Here is a 26,493-nt window from a genome sequence, read left to right as displayed (position 1 = left end):
GAGAGAGAGAGAGAGAGAGAGAATCTCAAGGAGGCTCCACACTCAGCTCTGAGCCCCATGTGGGGCTGGATCCCACAACCCTGGCATCACAACCTGAGCTGAAATCAAGACATGCTCATACAACTGACTGAGCCACCCAGGTGTCCCTGCCCCCTCCATTTTAATAAAATATTTGTGATTCTAGAGGGCAGTTTTTTTTTGAAACTTTGCAAATATTATGAAATTTTACCTGTTCCTGAAATCCAAATGTCTGATAGCATTCATGAGGAGTTTTTACCCATTTTCTCTTTGAGGTCTCAGGAAAGGAAAGAACTGGCTGGTTTAGCTCAGTATTGGATCTTTGGTATTGGCAGTCTGTATTAGGTACCTAGCGATTGTTTTGAATAAAAGAAGTAACATGAACAAAGTGCTGGTGGAGACTGGTTACACGTTCACTAATCTGTTTTCCCATCTCCTAGGGAAGATCTGCCCTACCTATTCCAGTCCCCTGGCAATCAGGTGTAGCCGTAGACAGTGTGGCCCTAGAATGTAGGTTGAAGCAATATTGGACACATCCAAAACTGGCTCTTAAGTTCCCTCATGCAAGAGCATCTATAGTTCTCTTTATGAAGATACCCAGATCAATTTATTTTGACACTCTTATTCCTTTATTAACGTGGACAGAACCACGTGAGTCAGTCACTGAATATCCATGTACCAGAGAGCACTCAGATAAAGACATTGTCTCTTGTACTGATTAAAGAGGAAAATGATATAAAACTTCACTTAAGGCTAAAGGAGACCTACTGAGGATATACTGCGCAACTCTTAGCACTCGAGCAATGGCCCAAGGATCTGTAAGACTTGGGTGACTATTTCTCTCTCTCTTTTTCTCTCTCTAGCCTCTGCTCTGAACAATTAAGCTTCTTAAGAAGATTAACTTTAAGTTCTTCTTGAGGAAAAGAATCTTAAGTGACCTTTAAAATAATTATAATAGTTATGTCTTTCTATCTAATATTCAAGGCAAAGATACTGATTTATATTCTGCCAATGTGTTGGGGATAGTGGTAAAAAGAACTTTTAAAACTATTTTTAATGAACTACTACAGGTGACATATCTACATAACTGAAATTTCTAAGTGGAAATGACAGCCTAATGATTTCTTGTTTCCAGAAAGTTTTAGGTTCATTGAGTTGTCCATTCCACTGAAATCCTGCTGAACAAATGCACAGAGTTTCCCTCCATAATGTCCCTCTGAGTTTACATAATAATCACAATTTCACGTGAAAAGATTACTTCAAAATCCCAATCTAGCATGGATTTTACATTATGTTAGATACTCTCTCTCTCTCTCTCTCTCTCTCTCTCTTCCCTCCCTTCTTTCTTTCTCTTTCTTTTAATGCTGGATGTGGAAGATCATCCTCCCATTTTATAACCTGTCAAAGTCAACTCAAAGGAAGCATTCATGAAAACTCACTCCTGGTAAAATGCTGAATATCATTTACCAAAGAATATTTGTTTTAACTCATATATTTTGTCTTCATATTATTACGAAGCTATTTTGGAACAGGAATTGGGTCAAATTGTTACATCCATTCTTCTCTCAACTAATTTACCAACTTGATTTTCATTATTTTCAGATTGAAAGATTTTTGTTTTCATTTTCATCGATTCTAAATTGTCTCATCACTTGCACATGGAATAGAATTTAGTTTTGAATGTGGTACAAGAGCTACTTAGAGGAAATTTCTAGAAGATTTCATACCAATATCCTGAAGTAAAATATGCACAAGTTTCTTGTCCAGCAGATGATTACTTGATGATGCTGCAAAGAATAGCCTGACACACCAGGTACTTTTGGATAATGCCTTTTTGCCCCCCAAAAATAAACCTAAGGCATGACTTGTGATTGAAACACAATGATCTATGGGCAACATTTTCTAGCCACATCAGAGATCCAGACTACCAAGAATAGCTATCATTTAATGATGGTCTGCCGCCCTTCCTTCCTTCCTTCTTTCTTTCTTTCTTTCTTTCTTTCTTTCTTTCTTTCTTTCTTTCTTCTTTCTTTTGTTTTTAAGTAATCTCTACACCCAATGTGGGGCTCAAATTCACAGCCCCAAGATCAAGAGTCACATGCTATACCACCTGAGCCAACCAGGTGCCCCAAGGGGGTTTTGCTATTTTCAACTCATCTCCAGCCATCTCTAAGTTCTATCACTTTCTACAAAGTATGTACCATAATTCGTGGCTTACAGATGAAGATATTGGAGAACAAACAACCTCTGCAAAGTCATAAAGATAGTAAATTGCTGGGCCAGGATTCAAACTCAATTTCTGTTCTTTTTTTTTTTTTTTCCGTATTACCATGGAGAATATCTGACAAAATTGTGCAATAATCAGATGGCTAAAGTGCTTAGTCGAAGCAGTGCTGATGTTTATTTGAGAGTGCATAGACTTCTTTCAGAGAACCATGTGCAAAGTATATTTTTCTTTTAAAAAGCTTCAATTACCATATATTGTGGATTTAAGTCAAACCGGCACATAAAGTGACCTGCATTTTTCTGTATAAACATTTAGTTTTGGTGATGTATAGGTTTACTCATCCAGCTGTTCCTCCAAACAGTTGCAGCCCTGGGGCAGAGATCATTAGACTTCAGCTCTTTCCCTGCAAGCAGGGTCTCAGCCATTAACAGGGAGCCAAGAGGTGGGTGGGGGACTTTGTTGAAGGCTTGAGTTGACATCTCAGTACCATAAAATGTTTGACTTGAAAGAAGTTGAAGATCACTGTGTTGAGTTCTCCTATAATGGAGAGAAAATTCAGGACCAAAAGGCAAGGTGAGCTATGCTTGAGACCACATCATAAGTTAGTAGCAGAGCTCCGGTCATTGAACTGGTGAAATGTTCTTTCCAATCTCCATTGAGATATGTGTTGTCTGGAAACAGAAAAAGGCTTATCATCTTTTTCTAAGATGCTTCATGTTTCCACACGCGTTTCATGACTGGCAGGAGTCACATGAGCAAGGGAAGGAGGTGGCTGAAGCCCTGTGTGCGATGAGCAGCTTGCTGGGAGTATGTGTGCTTTATTTATTACTTTATCACAATTCTTGGCACTTTTTTCCAAAAATTAATCATGAACGTCATTGCCGATGGTATTTTACTGGCCAGTTCTTGGGAAACCTTGAGATAGCACCACTCAGAATCTTGTGCAAGAGTTGGATTCTTACAGGATAGTCCACTGCATGATATGACAATGATGGCGATTTTAATGCAAGGGTTGGCAGGATGAACCCTAAGCGTTTTTGTGTAAACTTTTAGTATCACTGTATTCTGTGAGATCTACCCGGGCTCAATTTGCTGAATTGGTCAAATGAACCAAAAGTTTAACTTCATATTGTTTGTTTTTTCCAAATAGTTAGAACTGCATTAACATATTGCTTCTTACTCTTTCTTCCCCAAAGACACACACACACACACACACACACACACACACACACAGAGCTTGTGTGGTATTATGACAAAATATATCAGGACACACAATTGCAAAGATATTCTCTGGGGTGATAAAATATATCTTGCAAATTATTTTCTGTGTTTTTCTCCACATTCACATCGCTCTTCTATCAAATCACCTGTCCTTAAAAAAGAAGATAATTTGTTGCACCTTTCCTTTATCTTCTTTAATAAAACAACTATCATAATGATAAGCCTCTGCACCATCACTTTGTATTTGCAAATAACATAAACCTGAAAAACTTCCCCCAAAAATGAAAGGCAAAGACAGATATAAGCATCATATTTTAAATAGACTTTAGTAGAATTCACTGACATTCCTGATAATTTCCCTTTTCTTGTGAGACACACAGAAGAGGGAATAGTGAAGGGACAAACTGCAGGCTACCGCAACCTCTTAAAAATTGTTAATCAGTGTCAGCAAATGAAACTGACAAAAGCATCTGGAGGAAAGATTGAGTAATTATTTTTTCCGTGTTAATGGCCCTTTATTTGTGGTTTTTATGCCTATGTTTGTTAATTGTAATTGCCTGTACTCTACTGTTTATTTTTAATGAGTCCCTTAAAAATGGAGCACTAACTACTGCAGGATTTATTTTCATTTTGTTTACCATAGAAAGGGCAGTGGACAAAACAGGACTCCATCTCTTTAAAGGGAAAACTAAAACTGTGCATCAGTGAGTGTAAAAAAAAAGTATCTTTGGAAGTTTGTGTGTGGGGTTTTGAAAATGAAGAAGGAATCAATGAACTGAACTATTCATCGATTGGGTTTCACTAATCCATGGAGATTCAGACCAATGTACGTTTTTGTTTTTTTGTTTTTTCTGTGTCATAATTATCATTTTGGTTTTACAATGTTCCACGGTAGAATACAAAACAGATTGCTTAAAATGTAAAACAGATCTCATTTCTTCACATACTGCAATATTCTAGATCTTTCTCCCTGCGCTCCATGATATTAAGCTCCCTGAGGTCAGGATTCCCAGTGTCTCAGTCATCTTTGTAAGATCAGTGCTTAACAGACACACAGTTTTGTAGATAATAAATACTTAATATTTATTTATTGGATAAATCAATGTAATTACTATTAGCTTCTAGACTGAGCAAGAGAAATTATTGCACTCTCCAAATCAGCAAAGCAGAATTGACAGGACACGTCCATGATATAAGCAATTAAATTTATAGTGGAGATTTTCATGACTTAACAAAATGCTTGTTTATCTACAAACTCGTGCATCAATTTCCTAGGGCTGGTATAACAAAATACCTGAACTGGTTGGCTTAAAACCACAGAAATTTATTCTCTCACTGTTCTGGAACCAGAAGTCTGAAGTCGAAGTGTGATCAGGGCCATGTTTGCTCTGAAGGGTCTGGGAAAGAATTCTTCCTTGTCTCTTCCTAGCTGGTGGTGGCTGCCAGCCATCTTTGGCATTCCTGGGCTTAAAGTTTCGTCACTTCCTTGCTTAGCTTCTCTTTTCACATGGCTATCTTCCTTCTGTACATGTCCTTGTCTCTTCGGGTTTTCTTTACAAGGACACTGGTCATTGGATGAGGGTCCACTTTAATCCAGTATAACATCATCTTAGCTACATCTGCAAAGACTGTATTTCCAAATAAAGTCACATTCTCTCATTCTTTTTCTATTCTTTCTAATTTTAATGTTTAATTTTTAAATGTGCCACATCATGACTTGATAAACATGATGTACATTGTAAAAAATTCCCTATAATTGTGTTAATTAACATATCTGTCATCTCATATATTTACTAATTATTCGCATCTCCTATATTTACTATTATTTGTTTTTATTTTGGGAAGAACATTTAAGTTCTACTCTCTTACCAAATTTCAATTATACAATACAGTATTGTCAACTATAATCATCATATCAATACAATAGACTCTCAGATCTTATTCATCTTATAACTGAAAGTTTGTATTATTTTACCAAACTCTCCCCACTTCTCCCAAAGGTCGCTGACAACCACCATTCTACTCTCTTCTTCTGTGATTTTGACTTCTTTCTAGATTCTACATATACGTGATTCCATGCTGTATTTGTCTCTCTGTCTGGCTTATTTCACTTAGCATAATGTCTACCATGTTCATCCATGTTGTGACCAATGGCAGGAATGCCTTCTTTTTTTATTGCTGAACAATATTCCATCATGGGTGTGTGGGTGTGTATAGATAGATGTTTGTGTATATATACACACATGTACACACACGCAAACACAAGTATGCACTCACACACACATCATATTTTCTTCATCTATTCATTTGTTGGTGTACCCTTAGGTGGTTTCCATGTCTTGGCAATCATGAATAATGCTTGAATGCTTTATTCAATAATGCTTGAATCATGAACAACATGAGGGTGAAGATATTTCTTCAAGATAGTGATTTTGTTTCATTTATATATATCCCCAGAAGTGAAATTGTCAGATCATAGGGTAGTTCTATTTTTAATTTTCTGAGAAAACTCCATACTATTTTCTGTAGTGGCTGTACCAGTTTGCATTCCCACCAACAGTGCTCAAAGTACGCTTTTCTCAACATCTTCACCAGCATTTGTTACTCCTTGTCTTTTTGATAATAGGCTGAGAAGACATCTCACTGCGGCTTTGATTTGCATTTCCCTGACGATTAGTAACATTGAGCACCTTTCCATGTATGTGTATGTCTTCTTTGAATATGCCTATTCAGGTTCTTTATCCATTTTTAAATTGGAATGGGGTTTTTTGTTTGTTTATTTTTGTGTATGTGTGTGTGTATGTTTTTGCTATTGAGCTGCATGGGGTTTTGTATATTTGTGATATTAGCTGGGATATTAACCCCTTACCAGAGTTTGCAAATATCTTCTCCCGTTCTATAATTTTTATATTGTTAATGGTTTCCATTGTCGTGCTGAGGAATTTTAGTTTTATTTGGTCCAACTGGCTTATTTTTGCTTTTCTTTGAAGTTACATTTTCTTCTCGGGGCTTTATGATCTTAGGTCTTTAGTCCTTATGCGTTGATTTTGTGTATGGTATAAGATCGGAGTACAGTTGCATTCTTTTACCTCCAGTTTTCTCAGCACCAGTTATTGAAGAGATTATCCTTTCCCTATTGTGTATTTTGGTGTCTTAATTGCAAATTAATTGACTACATATATATGGGCTTGTTTCTGGCCTCCCTATTCTGTTCCATTGGTCTGTCTGTTTGTATGCCAATACTGCCTTGTTTTGATTACAATAGCTTTGTAATGTAGTTTGAAATCCAGTGGTGTCATACCTCAAGCTTTGTTCTTCTTTGTGAAGATTGCTTTTGTTATTCATGGTCTTTTTTTTTTGAGCTTTGACGCTCAAGGCCATTTAAAAAAATTTATTATGTTTATTTATTTTGAGAGAGAAAGAGAGACAGAGTGTGAGCAGGGGAGGGGCAGAGAGAGAGGGAGACACAGAACCCAGAGCAGGCTCCAGGCTCCGAGCTGTCGGCACAGAGCCCGACGCGGGGCTCGAACTCACAGACCCTGAGATCATGACCTGAGCTGAAGTCTCAACCGACTGAGCCACCCAGGCGCCCCACCATTGGAATCTTAATAGGGATTGCATTGAATCTATACCTTGCTTGGTGTCATATAGATATTTTAACAATATTTATTCTTCCTATCCATTTATAATAGCATCAGAAGAATAAAATGCTTAGAACTAAATTTAACCAAGGAGGTGAAAGACCTATATGCTAAAAAGTACAAAATACAGATGAAAGAAAGAGCAGAAAATATAAGCAAGGCCACGTGCTGAGGTTCCCATTAGACATGAATTTGGGGGAGCACACTATTTGAGTTAGTATCCCCTGGTTGAAGTGGCTTCCTGGCCACAGCACTTACTGGTTGTGACCTTGGGAAAGATGCTTTATATCTCTAATCTTCAGCTCCTTTGTAGTTAAAAGGAGAGCAGTGTTAGCACCACCTACCCTGCAGAGTTCCAGTGAGCACAGCCTGAACTAATGGATGTAAGGGCTTCAACAGCACCTGCAATATCAAGTGAGCTCTAATAAACAACATCTTTGAAATAAATAGAGTAGAGTGCAATGGGATATTTATGATAATGTCCTTCACTAGAACAGTGATGAAATGCTAAGGCAAAATTCTTACACATGGTTATATGAAACACCAAGAAATGCAAATCTCTAGAAAGACCTAAGGGTACAAAAAATATGTTGAGTAGCTGCTCAGAGACTTTCTATTGAATAATGCATTGTTCCAATAGAATCACACTAGAAGTTTTATTATCGGAATTCAAAAAGGGAGAGTACTGGGGGTGGTGGTTTAGAGTGGAGAGCGAATGCACTATTCCAAAGGGCACAGTTTGAGAAGAATAAACCCAGGAGAAGGATGGATCGCATCTCCTTCAAAGAGTGCTTTGTGAATACTGTTTCTCACAGTTGGATTTGTGTTAAGAATTGGGAAGTAGAAAAATGAAGTCTAAGAGTGGTTACATGCACCTAAGAGATGTGAGAGCAGAGAACAGCTTTAAATTCCTCAGATAGTAAAGCCACAGCAGTAACAGCGGCAACAATAAGACTAGTCATCTTGGGAAGGATTACTTGGTGCACTGTTCGACACATGTTCGGTGCCTCATTTCACCTAATCCTCACGGTCTTCTGAAGGAGATACTGGTAATTTTTCCATCTTTCTTGAAGATAAAACTGAGGCACAGAGAAGTGAAATTGATTAATGAAGTGCTACTAGGTGTCAGAAAAAAAGCATTGGAACTAAGCAGTCTGATGTTATTGCTTGTGGTTTTTACTCTTTGTGATTTTTAATTGCATTAGGAAACTAGCGATATTTTTTATGTTCTGGAATGTAGGGAGACTCAGTCCCTCCCTCTATTAGCGAACAATGTTAACTTTAAGGATGAGATTTGCTCAAAAATGAGTGTGAGGACACTAGATAACTAGAAGCTCAAATTTCTCCCATTAATTTTATTTATTAAATCTTTATCGTGTGCCTATTATGCATTAGGCACTCAGACAACAGAGCTTTTCTGAGCCTTGACCTACAAGGTGGCCATGTGACTTAGGAGACCACCATGTCTCCTAACACTGCCCCGTGACCAAAAACAAAATGATGCTCTCCATGTAGAGTCTCGTTAAAAGACAGACAGCGAAGGAAATTATTGTAGGGATGCAAATAATGTAAGATAATAATGATAGTATAGTGGAATTAGAGTTTGAACTGGGTAGCGGTGTCTGGGTGACTCAGCTGGTTAAGCCTCTGACTCTTGATTTCGGCTCAAATCATGATCTCACAGTTCACGGGTTCAAGCCCCCCATCAGGCTCTGCACTGCTGGGGATTCTTACTCTCCGCTCTCTCTGTCCCTTCCTCACTCCCCCTCAAAATAAATAAATAAACTTTTTTTTTAAGTTAAAAAATTTGAACTGGATATAAATATTTTTAAGTATATGAAGTAAAGATTTGACTGAATATTCTACTATTTCAAGCTGGGTTAAAAATGGATTTTTTTTTTCCTGTAGAAATTATGTTTCTTTCTCACCTGACTCCGCTTCATGAAACATTGATTGGAAAAACTTGAGATCAAGCTAGTCGTCAGTGTTAAAATAGTTAATAGGTTTGACTCAGAATATATCATGAATCAAAAATAATCTTTTAACTTGGGCAAATAATTCGTCAAGGAGAATAGTGTGTTTTAATAAATGTGTCTCCGTATTTAAGTGAAAATATTTACGCCCAAATTAGCAGCATGTCTCATTCTTTTTCAAAATCTTAGAATGGAATAAACCACAGGAGACAGAAGTTTCCTTTGTCTGATTTAATTGATTTTGGGGAGATAGACCAGCGTAAAGCCACCTGCATCAAATAACAAGAGTGTAGAGATAGGAGTTAAAGTACCATAAAAGTTGGGAGTTAACCCTGATGCAGTAAACAATTTGCAGTCTCAAGGATACTTTGAGATACAGTTTTTATCCCTACAACTTCCCTTTTAGGAACAAAGTAAGGATACTAAAAATGGATATACACCCACGGTGTCCTTAATGCAAATAAGATCATTAACAACTGCTATGTTGCCAGCAACACCCTCTCCTTAGAAAACCATGGATAAATTACGAGGATATTATTCCAATACCAAGAAAAAAAGAGGGAAAATTGGTGCTATTTTAATTTGTTTTCCTTTCTTCATGTCTAATGAATGGGTTTGTGCATGCAAGTGTGTGTATACGTACTTAATTACTTTAAATAATTTGGAGGAAAGAGGGGTGTTGGAAGAGGTTCTCTGCAAATTCAGCTAGCCCAGAAGGAATTGTCAAACCACTTGAATAGAAAAAGAGAATGGGGAAAATCGAGTGCCTTCCATGAGCCAGACCCTATGTGATTATCTGGATACACAAGGATAAAGAAGATAAAAAAGTTCTTGTCCTCAAGAAACTCAATCAGGACAAGGAACTATAAGCAGAAGTGAAAGTGAACATTCAGGACTAGCTTGTATGGTATTAAGCAGCCAGGGTAAGATGTAACATGGATATGGGAAGGTAAGAGGTTGGAAAAATAGCTTGGAGACAATTTCTAGTGACTTGAATTTAAGACCTAAAGTTAACGCTCTAGTTTCCTTTCCTTTTTTTCCATAGCCAAAGAAGTAACAATGCAAGACAACTATATGAAAAGATTTACTTTTTAAATATTTCATCTGGTCTATAAATTGAATGTTTATGTCTCCCCAAAATTCATTAGGTTGAAAACCCAATCACCAAAATGATGGTACTTTGAGGTGGGGGTTTGGGGAGGAGATTAGGTCATGAGGGGGAAGCTTCATGTATAGGATTCATGTCCTTACAAGAGAGGCCCACAAAACTCCCTTGGCCCTTTTACCAGGTGAGATTATGATTAAAAAAAAAAAAAATAAGGCCTTCTAGGAATTGGGCTCTCATTAGACACAGAATCTGCCCGTGCCATGATCTTGGACCCGCCAGCCTCCAGACCCATTTAAAAAGACCCATTTAAAAAGGAATGTGCAGGATAGGGATTTTAAAAAGATTGTGAATCAGATAAATATATTACCCTTGCACATTGACATAGACATTTTTTTTCACGTTAATAAGAAATTGTGTTTTTGTTTTTCTGATATTTAGAAGTATTTCCAGGTTTGCTGCTTTATACTGTTTTTAACTTTATTTTTGGATTTGAGTGAGAAAGTTCTAAACTGTGAGTGATAATGTGAAATGTGGCCTACGTAGAAGCACTCTGTGGGGATGCTGGGTCTCTGTGGCTTACCTATATGTTTAAATGGGGCTGGATGAGTCAACCAGGGTGGCTATGATTTGGTCTTAAAATTAGGACACGCATCGGCAGTGTCCCTTCCTTTAGCAAGTAGACAGCTCTGGGAGTGTTCTTTCTGTGGCGCTATCTGAATGTGTAAAAACACCACACAAAACCTGTGGAACAATCGTAGCCCGGCAAATCCGGATTTTCCCATTCTTCTTGTAATTTTTAGATCAAATCCCAGGTTAAACAATGCAGCCAGCCGGTGGCACACTCTGTAGGGACAGAGGCAGAGCAAGGTGCACGGTGCTTTCTGTGAGCAAATCAAGAGGGTTTGTATTTGGAGGCTTGGTTATTTGCAGTTTGCTTTCTGTATTTTAACATTTGTAAAACAACAACAAAAAAAAACTACCTTTCAACTGTGGTTGTTGAAGCTTTGCTGGGAAAAGTCTATTCCACAGCAAAAATTCAAGGCAGGAAGGGAGGCTTAAATTAGTGTTTCTCTAACTACCTGAGGCAAAGAGCTTTTTTTTTCTTTTAAATTTCCAATATATTGATGACCGTCACTTTTGTAAAATCTAATAGAAGTTACTAGAAAATTAAATAAAAGACATGCAAAATGTAAGCTCCCAGTTTTTATTATTAGATTCAATAGAAGTATTTTTCCTTTGTCAAGCTGCTCTACAGGTTTCTAAATGCTTACAATTTGCTACTTTTGTCTCCACATTTTGTAGAAAAGTTCCGGTAAGTGGACCACACTTCGAGTATCACAGGCTTAGAAAATTGTGAAAGCAATCAGGAAATCCCAGAGCAAATGATACAGTTAAAAAAGAAAAAAGAAAAAACTTGGGCGCCTGGGTGTCTCAGTTGGTTAAGTGTCCCCCTCGACTTCGGCTCAGGTCATGAACTCGTGGTTTATGAATTCGAGCCCTGCATCGGGATTCTCTCTCTCTCCCTCTCTCTCCCTCTCTCTCTGTCCTTTCTCTGTTTGCATAGTGTCTCTCTGTCTCAAAATAAATCAATAAACTTTAAAAAAAAAAAAACTATACGTAACACTTTGCTGAGTCAGGACTACCTTTGTTTCTCTGCATTAACCCAAGTTGCAGCAAGTTACCAGCTGGCTGCTGTCTGATTTCTGCAAAAGTAGAGACATTGTCTTTGAGCACTAAAACAGTAGCTGTTGGTGGAATTCCGAACTGAGAAGCTATTTGTGTGTGTGTGCGCGCGCGCATGTGCGGAACTATAACCTATAATCCGGGGGAACTTTGGGATCTTCATGATTTTTTTTTAAAGTAGCATCAAAAGAAACATACCCTCTGGAATACTGGCAATTACTTCTAGTTGTTTCTAAATTCATCTTTGTAAAATTTACAAATATAGAATGGAAGGCATCTTGGGGAGTTTCACTGAGTGATATTACCTCATCTTTAGAGCTATTTGTTTTCTGCTGTTTTTATTTTTTCAGCACCCCCCATTTCCCTCTATAAATCCTTTCCTCTGCTTCGTCCAAGTTTGTACTTCTTCTTACTGAATGATGAAGAAGGGGCTATCAGTCACTTCCACCTCCATTTCCCCTTCCTTCTAAAACAATAGAAGTCCTGATATTCTTTTTATGAACAAATGATTACCCAGAATAATAAAAGCTTGATTCCCAATCGTCCCTGGCAGTCAAGGGTAATTTTGAGAGTAACTGTAGACAATGGGATAAGAGCAGAGGTGTTGGCACCAGGTTGTGGGAACCATACTTAAAAGACCCCTGGCAATCACACTTGGCTTTATTTTCCTCTTTGCCTCTACCTAATTTCTGGCTGAAATGCGGAGCTCCACCCCTCTTGGTTATAACATTGTCTGGGGAGTAGGAATCACATAGGCTGGAATGAAGAGTTAGATGAAGTAAGGATCTCGAACAGCTCCAAATACCATCCCATCTCCCTACCATTGCAAATAGATCTCCTCTGAAAGTTTTGACCTTGAGAGAAAATAAACTTCTGCCTTATTTAATCAACTATTACTCAGAAACAAACCTTGTCCTAACTGATAAGCGTGATAATAATGGAAGCATATTATAAATACATTTCTGTGCTTTTCAACGTGGTAGCCATTATCTATATGTAGTTATTTAAAAGTTAACTTAAATAAAATGTAAAATGCAGCTCCTCTGTCACCCTAGCATACTTTATGAGCTCAATAGCTATGTGTGCCTAGTGGCTATACTGACCAGTGCAGAAATTGTAGATATTTCCCTCATCACAGAAATTTCTGTTGGACAAGACCTAAGTTATTTCTTATTGTGACAAAATAGATATTTACTACAATTTTCATTTCAAGGGAAGCTGGGTGACTGAGTCAGTTGAGCATCCAATTCTTGGTTTCAGCTCAGGTCATGATCCCAGGGTTGGGGGATTGAGCCCCACATCAGGCTCCATACTAAGCATGGAAGCTGCCTGGGAATCTCTCTCTCTCTCCCCCCACCTCTGCCCCTCTCTGCTGCTTGCACTCTCTCTCTGTCTCAAAAAAAAATTATTTTCAATATCTTTAAAGTACCTACATATGGAGTCACCCAGATAATCAAATAAATGTGGTTTAAAAATATAAAAATACGTAGCAAATTTTGAGATAATTAAATGTTTGAAAACAAATCACAAGAAATACAAAATCATTCCTGGGATGGATGGACATAAAATTCAAGGGTTGATCCAGGGCCTGAAAGAAATAATTCCAAGTTCTTCTACCTCCCTTCCCCAATTTTCCAACTTACTATTTCAGGTGAAAGTGGATATCAAGGATGTCTACATGGAAAAGAATGAGGAGAGGGGCAGTGAGACACAAAAGTTAAAAGACATACCTTGGTCATGTTTTGGTTGGTAAAATAAAATAATGAGGGCCAACTGTATCTCAACTGACTTTGAGATAACAAAACATAAGAACTGACGTTATTTACAGTAATCTCATTTCCTTCATCTTTGTCTTTCATTTTTATTATTTTCCTCTTATTTGAAGTCACGTGCCTTATTTTCTACATAGTGCTTGGAGCACCTGCATATTACAGTATGCTAAGACCTCCAGAAGTTTGTCTATGACACATTTTCCTTTCTTAAGAGTGTGAGAAAGACGTTTTCACAAAGATGCAGTGTAGTATAACAGAAAGTTTAGAAACTATTTCATTGTTAAAACCTATCAGTTTGTTACATTTTTATTTTTGGTTGTCCCCATAGAAGATATCCAGGCTACTGCTCCTTTCTTCATATTGTTCTTCAAACTTTTTTTAAAGTAGACTTCACACTCAACGTGGGGCTTGAGCTTACGCCTCTGAGATCAAGAGTTGGATGCTCTACCGACTGAGCCAACCAGGTGCTCCTCCTTTCTTCATATTGACTAGTAGACTTTCTACTTTTAAATATGCAAGTATATCCTTTCCCATGAGGCCTTAGCTAAAAACCAACAATCAAAAACCTTTATTTATTTTTAAGTGTTTATATTTTTGAGAGAGAGAGAGAGATCAGGGAAGGGGAAGAGAGAGAGGGAGATACAGAATCCAAAGCAGGCTCCAGGGTCAAGCTGTCAGCACAGAGCCCAATGTGGGGCTCCAACTCACAAACTGTGAGATCATGACCTGAGCCAAAGTTGGATGTTCAACAGACTGAACCACCTAGGTTCCCCAAAAACCTTTATTCAAAAACATTACAGTAGATTTTATTCTATAAAGTGATTATGAAAATTGAAGACTTGCTCTCTTAGTGAGCTAATTTTTTTTTCCATCTGGACTCAGTATTCAAGGGATGTCACATTGAACCTCATTCATATGGAAATGCATTGGAAACTCATCACAATGTTATTGGCTATATAGTAGAATTCAACATATATATATATATATAAACATATTTCCCAGTCATGTATGGTGGTGATTCAGGAGTTCAAGATATTTATTTTGCCTTAATCACTTTTCCCCAGAAAGAGGTAATAACTTGATTAGCTGTGCATGCTTTCTGTCACTATATCTCAACCCTAGGTCACAATAAACCATGGCTTTCAGCTTTAGAAAGGCATCAGTGAGGTGATGTAATAGAAAGTACATAAGATTAGAGAGAGTTGAGTTCAACCCCTGGCTCCTGTTAGTTGTGGAACATGGTTAAGGGTCCTAGCCTTCCTAGGGCTCCACAAAATGAAGCATAGATTATTTATTTCTTAGAGATATTATGAAAATGAAGTAAGAAAACTTATGGGACTATACCACTGTCTTAGTTGACTTGGAGGGTCATAACAAAATGCCATAGACTGGATAGAAATGTATTTTTGCACAGTTCTGGGGGCTGGAAGTCTGAGATCAGAATACCAGTGTGGTCAGATGCTGATGAAGAGTCTCCTCCAGCCTTCATGCTGTGTGCTTACATTGCCTTTCCTAAATATGTGTGTGCAGAGAAAGAGAGAGCGAGCAAACTCTCTGATGTCTCTCTTTACATGGACACTCATCCATCCTATGAAACCAAACATCACCTTTATAACCTCATCGCAGCAAAAGCACCATCTTCAAGTATCATCACATTGGGGTAGGGCTTCAACATATGGATTTGGGGGTAATGTAAGCTTTCAGTCCATAATTATCTGGCACACAGGAGTCAACTGGTAAGTGCTCAAACACTAAGAGAAAAGTGAATCATCCTGTAGAGATGGATAGGACCTAAAAAAGGAAAGTAGTTATGATCACAGATACATGTTTGAGGATCTCACTTTTGGTGTGAACATCTAGACTAGAATTTCCTGGATGGCCTTTTGAAGAACAGGAGCTCCAGAGATGCTCAAAAAGGAAAAAAAAAAAGGTTCCATGTTCAACAACATTTTAGAACTTTTGCCTGAAATAAGAAAATCTTAAAATACTACTTAAACCCAAAGATCCCGAACTTATTTAACTATATGATCCTCTTGTGACTTAGTCCATGTAATATAAGAGTTTCATGGAACACAGTTTGGGAAACACTTATATTTATGAAGTTTATCATTTATTTAAAAAGAGTTTGCACTTGGGGTATTTGGGTGGCTCAATGGGTTAACCATCCAGCTCTTGATTTCGTCTTCATGATTTCATGATTCATGGGATGGAGTCCTGCATTGGCCTCTGTGCTGACAGTGTGGAGCCTGCTTGGGATTCTCTCTCTTCCCCTCTCTCTGCTCCTCCCCTACTTGCACTCTCTCTCAAAAATAAATAAATACACATTTAAAAAAATAGAAAAGCTTTCACTTAGAAGTAGAAGAAGTAATTTGTTAATTCAATATATACTCCTATTCACAATTGACCTTAAGGCAGGACCCAAGAATAAAGATTTTATGAGACTCTGTCTCATGTTTCTGTATGTGACTATACATATTTCATGAGTGTATGCATCTATATACATACATGCACATGTAAAATATGTATATATACATAAATGCATATGTGTATACACATATACGTATTCTATGAATTTATTTTATATAGCCCACTTAATTAAAATAATTCAAGATGACTCAAACTTTGTTTAAAATGGTTTACCTCATGCACAATATACCCATTGAAAACAATAGCTAACACATTCTATGAACATGCTGTCATTATATTAAGCTGTCTACATATATGCTTTTATTCAATCCTCAAAGTAGCTTTAGGAGGCAGGTTCATCAGTTAGTTCCCTTTTACAGATTTGGAAATTGGTGATCTGAGATGTTAAACAGTTTGCCCAAAGTTCATCTTGGAAGTAATCAGTGCAGAACGACCCTGAGGTGACCCCCAATGGGTGATGCTTCTATCCAACCCCCTTCCTTGAGTACAAGCACAACCTGTGACTTGCCTCTAACTGATAGATTATGGCAGTAGTGAAGGATATCGTCTGATTTAACTCAGGTCCTTAACAAATTGATACTGAGTTAACTAAAAGGAGATTATCTTGGGTGGGCTCAGCTTCATCTAGTGAAAGCCCCTATAAATGGCACTGGGGACTTCCCTCAAGTAAGTGGTCTGCCTGCTGACTTAAAGGAAGCAACTAACCGCCAATTCCATAGCTGTGAAGAACTGAATTCTGCCAACAACCTGAAAGGATTTGGAAGACCCTGGACTTCAGATGACAACATAGTCCAGACAAATCCTCGATCGCAGCCTTGCGAGACCAGGAACAGAGGACTCACCTCTGCAGAGCCTGGATTCTTGTCTCTCAGGAGGTGCAAGATAATAAACATGTGGTGCTTTCCACCACAAGTTCATGGAAATTCATTACATAGCAGTAAAGGGCCAATACGATGACGAAGATGGGTTTTTAACTCAGGCTTGATTTTGTACTTCTAACCTCTGTGATATCCAGTCTGTTATAGCATAAAGCTTGGTGTCCAGTATCGTAGAGATGCACAGCAATTTACCTTGTGGTCTAGATGTTTACGGGGCCAAAGATGGGCAACAAGGTGAGTTGCAAACATAATATCTTATGTGGGTATTTTGTTTTGTTGTGTTTTGTGTGTTTGTTTTTCTATTTAGTGTTAACGATACTTAAGTGGTGGGTAAGACCAGATATAGAGTGAAGGAATGCCATTTACTTTTTTGGTACTGGTTCTGCCCTTACTTGTATGACCTTGGGAAATTCCCAGGTTGCCATCTGCCTTATAAATTTCTTTGTGACATTGAGTTATGTTGTTCAGTTTCCAGCTTGAAGCCAAGCCTGCTGATTAGACCACACGATGATGACTGAAAAAAGACTTGTCTCAAATGACAAGCATTTACAAAATATTAGCTTATACATCTAAAATCCATTTCAAAACTCATTTAATGAGTACTTACTCAGTGCCGAGTGCTATTCGTCTTCACAAATTCCTTAAGCATTGATTCTTCTCTCTTTTTAACAAGCTGGAACTAAAGTTAGTAAGCTATATGACCTGCCTCTGTGACCATAAGACAATCACTCACAAGTCCTGATTTATTGGGCTGCTAGATAAAATCTGGCTTCTGGATTTTTGAATCCATACTCGTGGGTTGCACATCTTCAATATGTTAAGGAACAAAGAAAAATGTCAGATGATTTTAATTGCATGTTTTCACATTCTACAAGATGATGCAAGGTCTAGCCCAACTATCAGAAAAACCAGGCAATGGGTCTCGGTGTGAATTCTTGGCTCTCATTTAGGGAGCTGTGTTTTGAAAAGTAACATCGTTTCAAATTTATTTCTTCAACCCCACCCCTTATAAATGCACCGCGGCATCTACCAAGAATTTAGGAACATTAATTTTCTCTTGTCAGACTTCCTCTCTAAACACACGTTGCAAAGAACTGCTAATTTCATTTTCTTTCTGTTTAGTTTCATTTCTTTCTTTTTGGGATTCCTGTTTAAAAGAGCTTTTAGCAGTCTTCAGTCGCATATGGTGCATATGCTTACAGAATAGGCAAACCAGCTTGAGTAAAACAAGAATAAAAATAAACCACACAGAACTAAACTCCAAACTTTTTGGGAGGTCCTCAGTGGTGCTGCCTTTGTGTGTGTGTGTGTGTGTGTGTGTGTGTGTGCACATCAGTTATTCCTGTTTGGAACCAAGAATGGAATTGTCCCAAATACCCAAATACAGCAAGAAAGACGGCATTGTTCTCCAGATCAAAGAGTCAAACAAGGCCTATGAGTTCTTGAAAATTCTTCATCTTAAGAGATTTGCAGGCTTTATTCGTGAGCAAAAACCTTCAGCAAAAGATGAGAATTATTGCATGTGCTTTGCTAAAGGATGAACTTGACCATTTCTATTTGACATATTATAAAAAGGCAGACACTAAACATAACAAGCCACATAGCAAAGCATAAAGTCCTCAAACTTAAATATTTAAATTTTAGCTACTCAAGAAGCCCTGGAAATAAAATGGAATTTCCTAGTGAAATCCCTTTGGCATTGTCTTCCTGCTGAATGTTTTCAAAACACACGGAGCAGCCTATTTCCTTAGGGATCACTTTTCTCTAGTTGCTTTATATGTTTACACATGTTCAACTACTCATTGTATTGTCTATTATAAGAGAAAATTCATGCCATGCATTCAGGTTTGGATCCAGGTGATTACCAGATTGGTCCAAGATGTGGGCGTGCGATGCACTCCTGTCTAGATGGGATTTCAGCCTGTGTAAGAAGAAGGGAGTAAAAGCCCAGAGGAAAGAGGTTAGAGAATTGTGCTGAGTGGCTTCACTGCTCTGATCCTGCCAACACAGCCTTGGAGATCTGGCAAGATCTCTGCTCTTTGCTGCTTGAGTAAGAATCAATCAGGAAATCAATTAAAAAAAAATAGGGTATGCACAAGGCAGGAAGGCGACACAGGGCAACTGGAGCTTGTTTTCTGGAGTTCCTACACATGATGGTGTGATAAGAATTTAAACAACATGTGACTCACCTACATGAGAGAAGTCACCATGTTCATCATTGCTTTCCAATCATCACAAACGTGGTACAGGCATCAAAGAGGAGATGGGACGTTACCTGTCAGTGAAGAAACTTGTGGTTTTTCAAGGAAATGTCAGGAAGACACATTCACTTGATTTTTTTAAGTTCATTTATTTATTTATGTAGAGAGAAAAAAGAAAAAAGAAAAAAGAGCATGAGGGGAGGGAAGAGAGGCAGACAGAGAATCCCAAGCAGGCTCCGTACTGTCAGCACAGAGCCCGACGCAGGACTCGATTCCAGGAACCGTGAGGTCGTGACCGGAGCAGAAATCAAGAGTCGGAGGCTTAATCAACTGAGCCACCCAAGCGCCCTTGAATTTTGGTTTAACTAGAACAGGGTTCACAAACTCAGATGCCTTGTAGACAGCAGTGGTAATGTAAATTAGAAAAGAATGTTGGGGTTATAATTTCCTAAAGAAGCTCACTTTAAACTTTTAATTTTGCTTATCGAAGTAGTAGAAATATTCTTCACTTCCATAAAATAAAACAAAACAAAACAAAACACCTCCTTTCCCTCTTGTATTTTCTCTCAGGCCTTTCCACTTTGTAGCATGGATACAGAGCCACATGATTCCTCCTGTAGAAAAAGCAGCAGTGTAGACACATGAACAAACCTCCATTGACCCTTGGCCTCCCATCAGGAAACCAGAGGAAGCACAGAGAGCCCGCCCGCTCAGCTCCTATCCTGTCTGTGAGGAGTCGCTGTTGTGACCCTGTGAGGAAAAGAAACGATAAAGCCCAGAGCCTTGACTTTTCCAGAGAAGCTTGTATCTGAGCTTTAGTGTAAAAGCTCTCGATTTCTTTCTTGTTGACTCAATTTTTTTTTCAAGTGCGGTGCAAGCCAAAAATGCACCTGTAGAAGCAAGAATGCCCTCACCGGCATCAGCCACCAGAGAAGGGTGCCCTGGACTGCAAAGATAAGAACTTGTAGGAAATTCATGGAGTTAGTCTTCAGGTTTCAGGATGAAGATCCAGATCCGGGCTTTTACGCAGAGCCCAGATTGGATTGATTCGGTAAATGCCACATCCATTCTATTTGCATGGCATGTTTTAAAGGATTTTCCATTGGAACTGATTTTGTATTTGAGAGTGAAAGAAGAATGTATTCCGGCAAGCTGATGTTTCCTTCTGTGAAGAGCTGCTTTTCCAAGGGGTTGACAAACACCCATCTTGGCCCTTCAGCATTTTCCTATGTGCTGAATAGGTTCCAAGAGCATACATCATTTTTATTGCAGCATGCAATATGTTTGATAATAAACTTTTAAGCTCTGTTTATTGGACTCCACATACAAAACCATTACTTTCTTGGCTAACACCAATACCTTATCTAGTGGGAAAGATAAAGAGTGATTTCAGTAAGAAACTTTAAAGAGCATTTGATACTTGGGAGAAAAGAGTAATCAAATCACCTAGTATTTATTTCCTCCCGTGTGACTGGCATTATAATATTGATTGACACTGTCTTCTATAGATCTCATACATCAGCACGTTGTTTCTTTCTGTGTATGGTGAGCTCTAAATAATTGTTTCTGTGGAGTTACAGAAGCAGATTTTACTGCCTGAGCAGAAAATATCTGATAATTGCAGGAAATTTCAGAAGGACAGCAATAGGAAAAAAAATTGATGTTGCAATATTTGAAGCTGACTGGTGATTACCAGATAATTTATGTGCAATTGTCCTCATTCAAATATAGATCTGACAAATGAGGAGGATATTTGAATGCCAGTTGAGAGGTAAAATGTATATAATGCTGCATTATTTCTCAATATATTTTTAATTTTGTTAGATCATTTGATATATAAAATAGCACTGTCAACCCTGGCTAAAAAAGAGAAAAAGGTGGTGTGTGTGTGTGTGTGTGTGTGTGTGTGTGTGTGTGTAGAAAGACACTAGCAGAGCTGAGCCTCCTGGCTTCCTAACCACAGTGATCTCTATCATGATAATAAATATATCTGCCTCTCACATATGCATTGTATGCACCTCCCACTGTGTACCTGACCATGGCTTGAGTGGAATTAGCCCCATCCCCTCACTGATCTATACTAATCTTTTGAAAATGACGCCCACATCAAAGTGATGGGTTCAAGACGGACATAGAGAACTAAGTTAAGCCTACAGTTTTGTCTTGACATTGTGGGGAGAAGCAAGTTCTTTTTCATTCACAAAATATAAATGAGAAAATGAGAGAGCATCTGGCACTAGGAATTGCTTGCACACATCTTGAAGCCACACGAGTTGTCAGCTTTGAGATAAAGCTGACCCTTTTCAGGCTGGAAAGAGACTGACATTAAGAACAACAAGCTAAGTACATATTTCAGCTACTGGGTAAAACCTTAAATGACTTTTTTTTTTAACCATATAGGCTTAAAAAGTGAAAAAAATTGCAACTTAAGCTAATTTCAGTTGTGGTTTCTATTATTTATAACTGAAAGAACCCAAAATGATACACAAAGCTACCTCTGAGGTCAAATTGCACACTGTTTCTCTATTAGAGAAAACCTTTAGACTGAGGAGGAGATATTTGCATGCATCAAGTGGTAACTATTTTTAGGCTATTTGCAAATATTTTTGAGATCTCGATGCAGAGAAGAGAAGCTTGCACATATAGGATTTGGGGGGAATATTAAAGAAGTGGGTTTAAGTACACGGACCAGATTGTGTGGAATGTGGAATTGGAGACGGAGACATTTTCTTTACTGTTTCTCATTGCTCAGCACTGTTCTAGGGTTTTGTGAGTTTTGTGGACAATAACGAACAGTCTCCTTCAGGGACAGGCATTGGCTTACTATGGGGGCATCAGCCAGGGCTAAGGTAAGGCTCCTCAAAGTGACTCTGAGAGCAGTTGCTATCAGCCTGGGAAGGTGGGGAACCAACAGGTAAACAGAAGCTAAGCACAGTATGAGAGGTGTAGAAGATATACTGATTCATAAACATTTTGTGTGTGAGTTCTTGATTCAGGGTTGCCAAGAACTGGGAAGGGCTGAGATTTTACCTTGCTCACAAGCTAACAAGTTAGCATTAACACAACTTTATGGGTTCTTGCATAAGCAATGAGACTTTCATAAGAAAGGAATTATCGTTCATAGTACAGCAGTCAACATGAGCCCCAGTTAACTTTGCCCCCCAAGTTCCAGAGGGTGCAAAGGAGCCTAGATGGATGCTGCACCCAGAGTGGGTTTGTCACACACTCGAGCCATCCTGAGCTTAGGGAACCCAAATCTTTTATAGAGGGCAGTAAAAAAAAAAAAAAAAATACACCCTCAGCTCTGAAAGGAAATTATCTCTTATCTTATAAGGCTCTTTGCTTACCAAGCATCTCTGAAATTGTAGTCCAGAGCAAAAAAAAGGAAGTGTATTTTCTTGAAAAATATGCAGAATAACAAGACACCCATGGAGCACTATCTTCCAACAGGATTTCATAGTGTTCTCTGGGATTCTCATATTGAAATGTAGATGTTGAAATATTATAGTTTTCATATAATAAAGTCAGTCCATTATAACTCAAAGTATAATATAAATATTCATGAGTGCATACCGATATAAATAAATGATTGAATAAATTAATATGTAGGGGAGAAGATGATTTGCCTTCACTAAGGGAGAGCATAGCTCTGTACTCCTTAGGTGTGAGCTGAGCATTGACTTCGTTCCAAAGTGTACAGTTTGTAAAGGAAGGGGTCATTGTTAAAAGGGTCAGTTTATGGTGACGAAACCTGATAAACACCACCTTAGGTGATAAAGGCCAACATCAGCAGCATGTTCGTAGTATATACTCTTAATATGATACAATACAAATGGCACTTTATTTCCAAGGTCTGCCTTTCAATAAACCACGACCCCAGTCTTATCATAACAAAAACATCAGAAAAATTTCAGTAGAAGTGCATTCTATAAAACATCTAGCCAAGGGGCTCCTGGATGGCTCAGTCAGTTAAGCATCTGACTTAGGCTCAGGTTTGTAAGTTCAAGCCCTGAATCGGGCTCTCTGCTGTCAGCACAGACCCTGCTTCGGATCCTTTGTCCCCCTCTCTCTTTGCCCCTCCCCCACTCTGTTTCTCAAAAAAAAAAAAAAAAATCTAGCCAGTACTCCTCAAAACTCTAAAAGTCATCAAAAAACAAGGACTGTCTGAGAAACTGCCACGACTGAGAACATAATTTGGATGGGGTCTTGGGACAGGAAAATAAAATGGGGTTAAATCTAAGTCTAAGGAAATTTAAATAAATCACGGACTTTTGTTGATAATAATGTATTGATATCGTTTCATTAATTGTAACAAATATATCACATACTGTAAGATGTTATTTTTTTAATTTTTTAATGTTTGTTTATTTTCAAGAGAGAGACAAGGAGAGCACGAGAGAGCAGAGGAGGCACAGAGAGAGGGAGACACAGATCCAAAGCAGGATCTGGGCTCTGAGCTGTCAGCACAGAGCCCAATGTGGGGCTTGAACTCACGAACAACCGTGAGATCTGAGCAGAAGTCAGACGCTCAACTGAGCCACCCAGGCACCCCTATAATATGTTATTAATAGGAGAAATTTATTGAGGAGTATATTAGTAGTCTCTCTACTAGCTTCTCAATTTTTCTGCAAATCTAAAACTGTTCTACAAAATACATTCTCTTAAAAAATAATGAGCCTTCCTATGTCTTAGCAATTCGATTCTTGGGTATATAACCAACAGAAATATGTACATATATTTACTTAATGTATGTAAAACAATGTTTGTAGATTTACTATTCTTAATAGTTTCAACTGGAAAGAACTCAAAAGTCTTTCAATTGCATAATGAATATATTCACTATGTGTATTCACAGGGATTTTCTATGCAACATTAAGAAAGAATAAACTACAATTTCATGTAGCCATGTAGCTAAACTCCACAAACTGTGCAAAGGAAACTATGTATAAATAGAATGCACACCGCATGATTGTATTTGTATAAAATCTAAACATACAAAGTAACCTATTGGGCAGGAGGGTGGGCACCCATGAGCGAAAGTACCTGGGAGCGAAGTATGGAGTATTGGGATCTGGAAGTGCTGGTAACGTTCTCTTTCTTGATCTGGGCTTTGGATCCAAGACCGTGCAGTTTTTGAAAATCCATCAGCCTCTACTCTCATGATTTTTGCACATTTTTTATGTATGTTATACTGTCAATGACTCTTTTCCTTAAATAATTTTTGCATTGTATTTATAGGTTGTTGAAGTGTGATTACATCACATGCATGAATAGATGCTCCGGAATGAGGAACTTTTAGAAAATTAAATTCTCTTTAGAAAATTAAATTTAGAAAATTAAATTAGAGGAAAGGGGCGCGGATCAAGAAAGAAAAAGAGAAAGGTAAGCCTTAGGAATAACATGGAGACTGTTGTCTTGTCTTTTGAATCAAAACCCTAATCTTGGCTTTAATTCCCTGAAATGAGGGATAGGGTGTAACGGCAAACAGAGTTAGAGGAGTGAGAAATGAATGTACTTATTAATCAGGGTTGAATAAGTGTAGGGAGAATGACTGACTGTATCATCTCATTCTTCTCTGATTCTTCTCATCATCTCCTCTTCTTCTAAGGGGTTAATGGGATTATACCCGCACTTCCTGTCATAAATGTCAGAAGGTCTTTTTATAGCAAAAACCAAATGCTGTGTCACCATCAATTAGCCCACATGACTTCTTTAGCATGCTGGTAATACACGAACAAGTATTGATATAACATCTACTACCATGAGTGTCTATTCAGAAAGGTGATGTAAAACATGAACTCTCAAGACAGATTGCCTGAGTTCAAATCCTGGCTCTATTAGTTATTAGCTTTCTGACCTTGGGCATGTAGCACGCCATCTCTGTGCCTAATTTCTTCCCCTGAAAAGTTGGAATATTACTAATAACATCTTTATAATAAAGTAGCTGTGATGATTAAATGTAAGCTCTCTTTATGTATTAAGCTATAATTGTATCTCATGTCTATAAATTAATTTCTTAAATAATAGAGCAAACATACAAGAAAGTCACTTTTTACCTCCATTTCATAACAGAGGAAACGAAGACGTAGAGTCTTTAAATATTTTATCTAAGGTCACACAGCTTGTAAATGGTGGGACAGAATCTCAGATGTGTGCCCTTCCTCCCCCAATCCCTTTCTTGGTTCCCCAAGCTCCTGAAAAAAGCTTAAAAATACTAAGATGGGTTTTTTCATTAGGGATAGAATTCAGTCTGTCGTATATTAAAGATCTCTGTAACCACCATTAGGATGCTCTTTTCAGAACACAATTCCCTTTATTGTGGGGAAGTTCTACATGTTAGCTCATCTAATGCCTTATTCAGGTGAATTAAATCCACTTTTTTCATCTTCTTGCCTTTGTGTTGATCAAAACCAGTGCTCATTATCTACAGTATAAAAGGCTTCTTGTTATGTGAAAAGCAATTATTAGTCTTACAGGGGATAACAACTAAATCTAAAATTTCACATATTCAAGAGCTAATTGAGGGGCCTTGGGCCAGGCAGTCCCGTTCTCCACAAATGATCTCTGACTTCTCGGCATCTCATTTGAAAATTATTTGAAATAATTAGTCACCCTAGTATATTTACAATGGCAAATCTTGAACATCCATCAATTACCTATTTATAAAATACTTTCTGACCTTTGGGTGAATGAGCTTTGACGATATGGTACATGTCTTTCTGCATTTTACACTATAGTCCCAGCACACATTAGAAATTTTAGGAAGCAGGCTGGAATTCAGATTTCATGTACACTTGTTAGTTTTGACCAAAAGTTCTTGTGCCTTTCATTCGAGGAGGCAATAGAAGTTGAAACCACAAAATGCCATGATCAATGCCAATTTGTAGATTTCCACAAGCTCAGATTTGCGATTCAAGTTTTATAGAAACTTTACCTGAGCATATGAGTTTGCATTGTTATACTTTTGTAATAATCACTTAAAATTTTGGCAGTTTGTCATTATTTTTCACTTACCTAAGTAAATCTTATAAATTAGTATCAATGTTTCAGAGGTTTTGTTGGCTAGAGTATTTTATAACGTGACTCATATTGCTATCACCACCTTGACAGTCAATATAGAACTAGTCTTAGCTTGTGATTCTTTGTGTCAAAGGGTTTGAACTACTATTTCAGTTACAAATAGAAGCCTGGGGTGATTGTAATACATCCTGAGCATCTCCAGTCAGGAGGCATATTTGGCCATGCCACACGAGAGGTAGTTCAGGACTGAGCCCATCAAAATCCCAAGCTCTCATCTGAAACCCAGGGACAGCTATACATAAGAGTAGTAGGATAGGGGCGCCT

The sequence above is a fragment of the Panthera onca genome, chromosome B3, assembly GCF_046562875.1.
Source record: "Panthera onca isolate mPanOnc1 chromosome B3, mPanOnc1 haplotype 2, whole genome shotgun sequence".
Classification (NCBI taxonomy): domain Eukaryota; kingdom Metazoa; phylum Chordata; class Mammalia; order Carnivora; family Felidae; genus Panthera; species Panthera onca.
Note: the sequence above shows the minus strand (reverse complement) of the source record.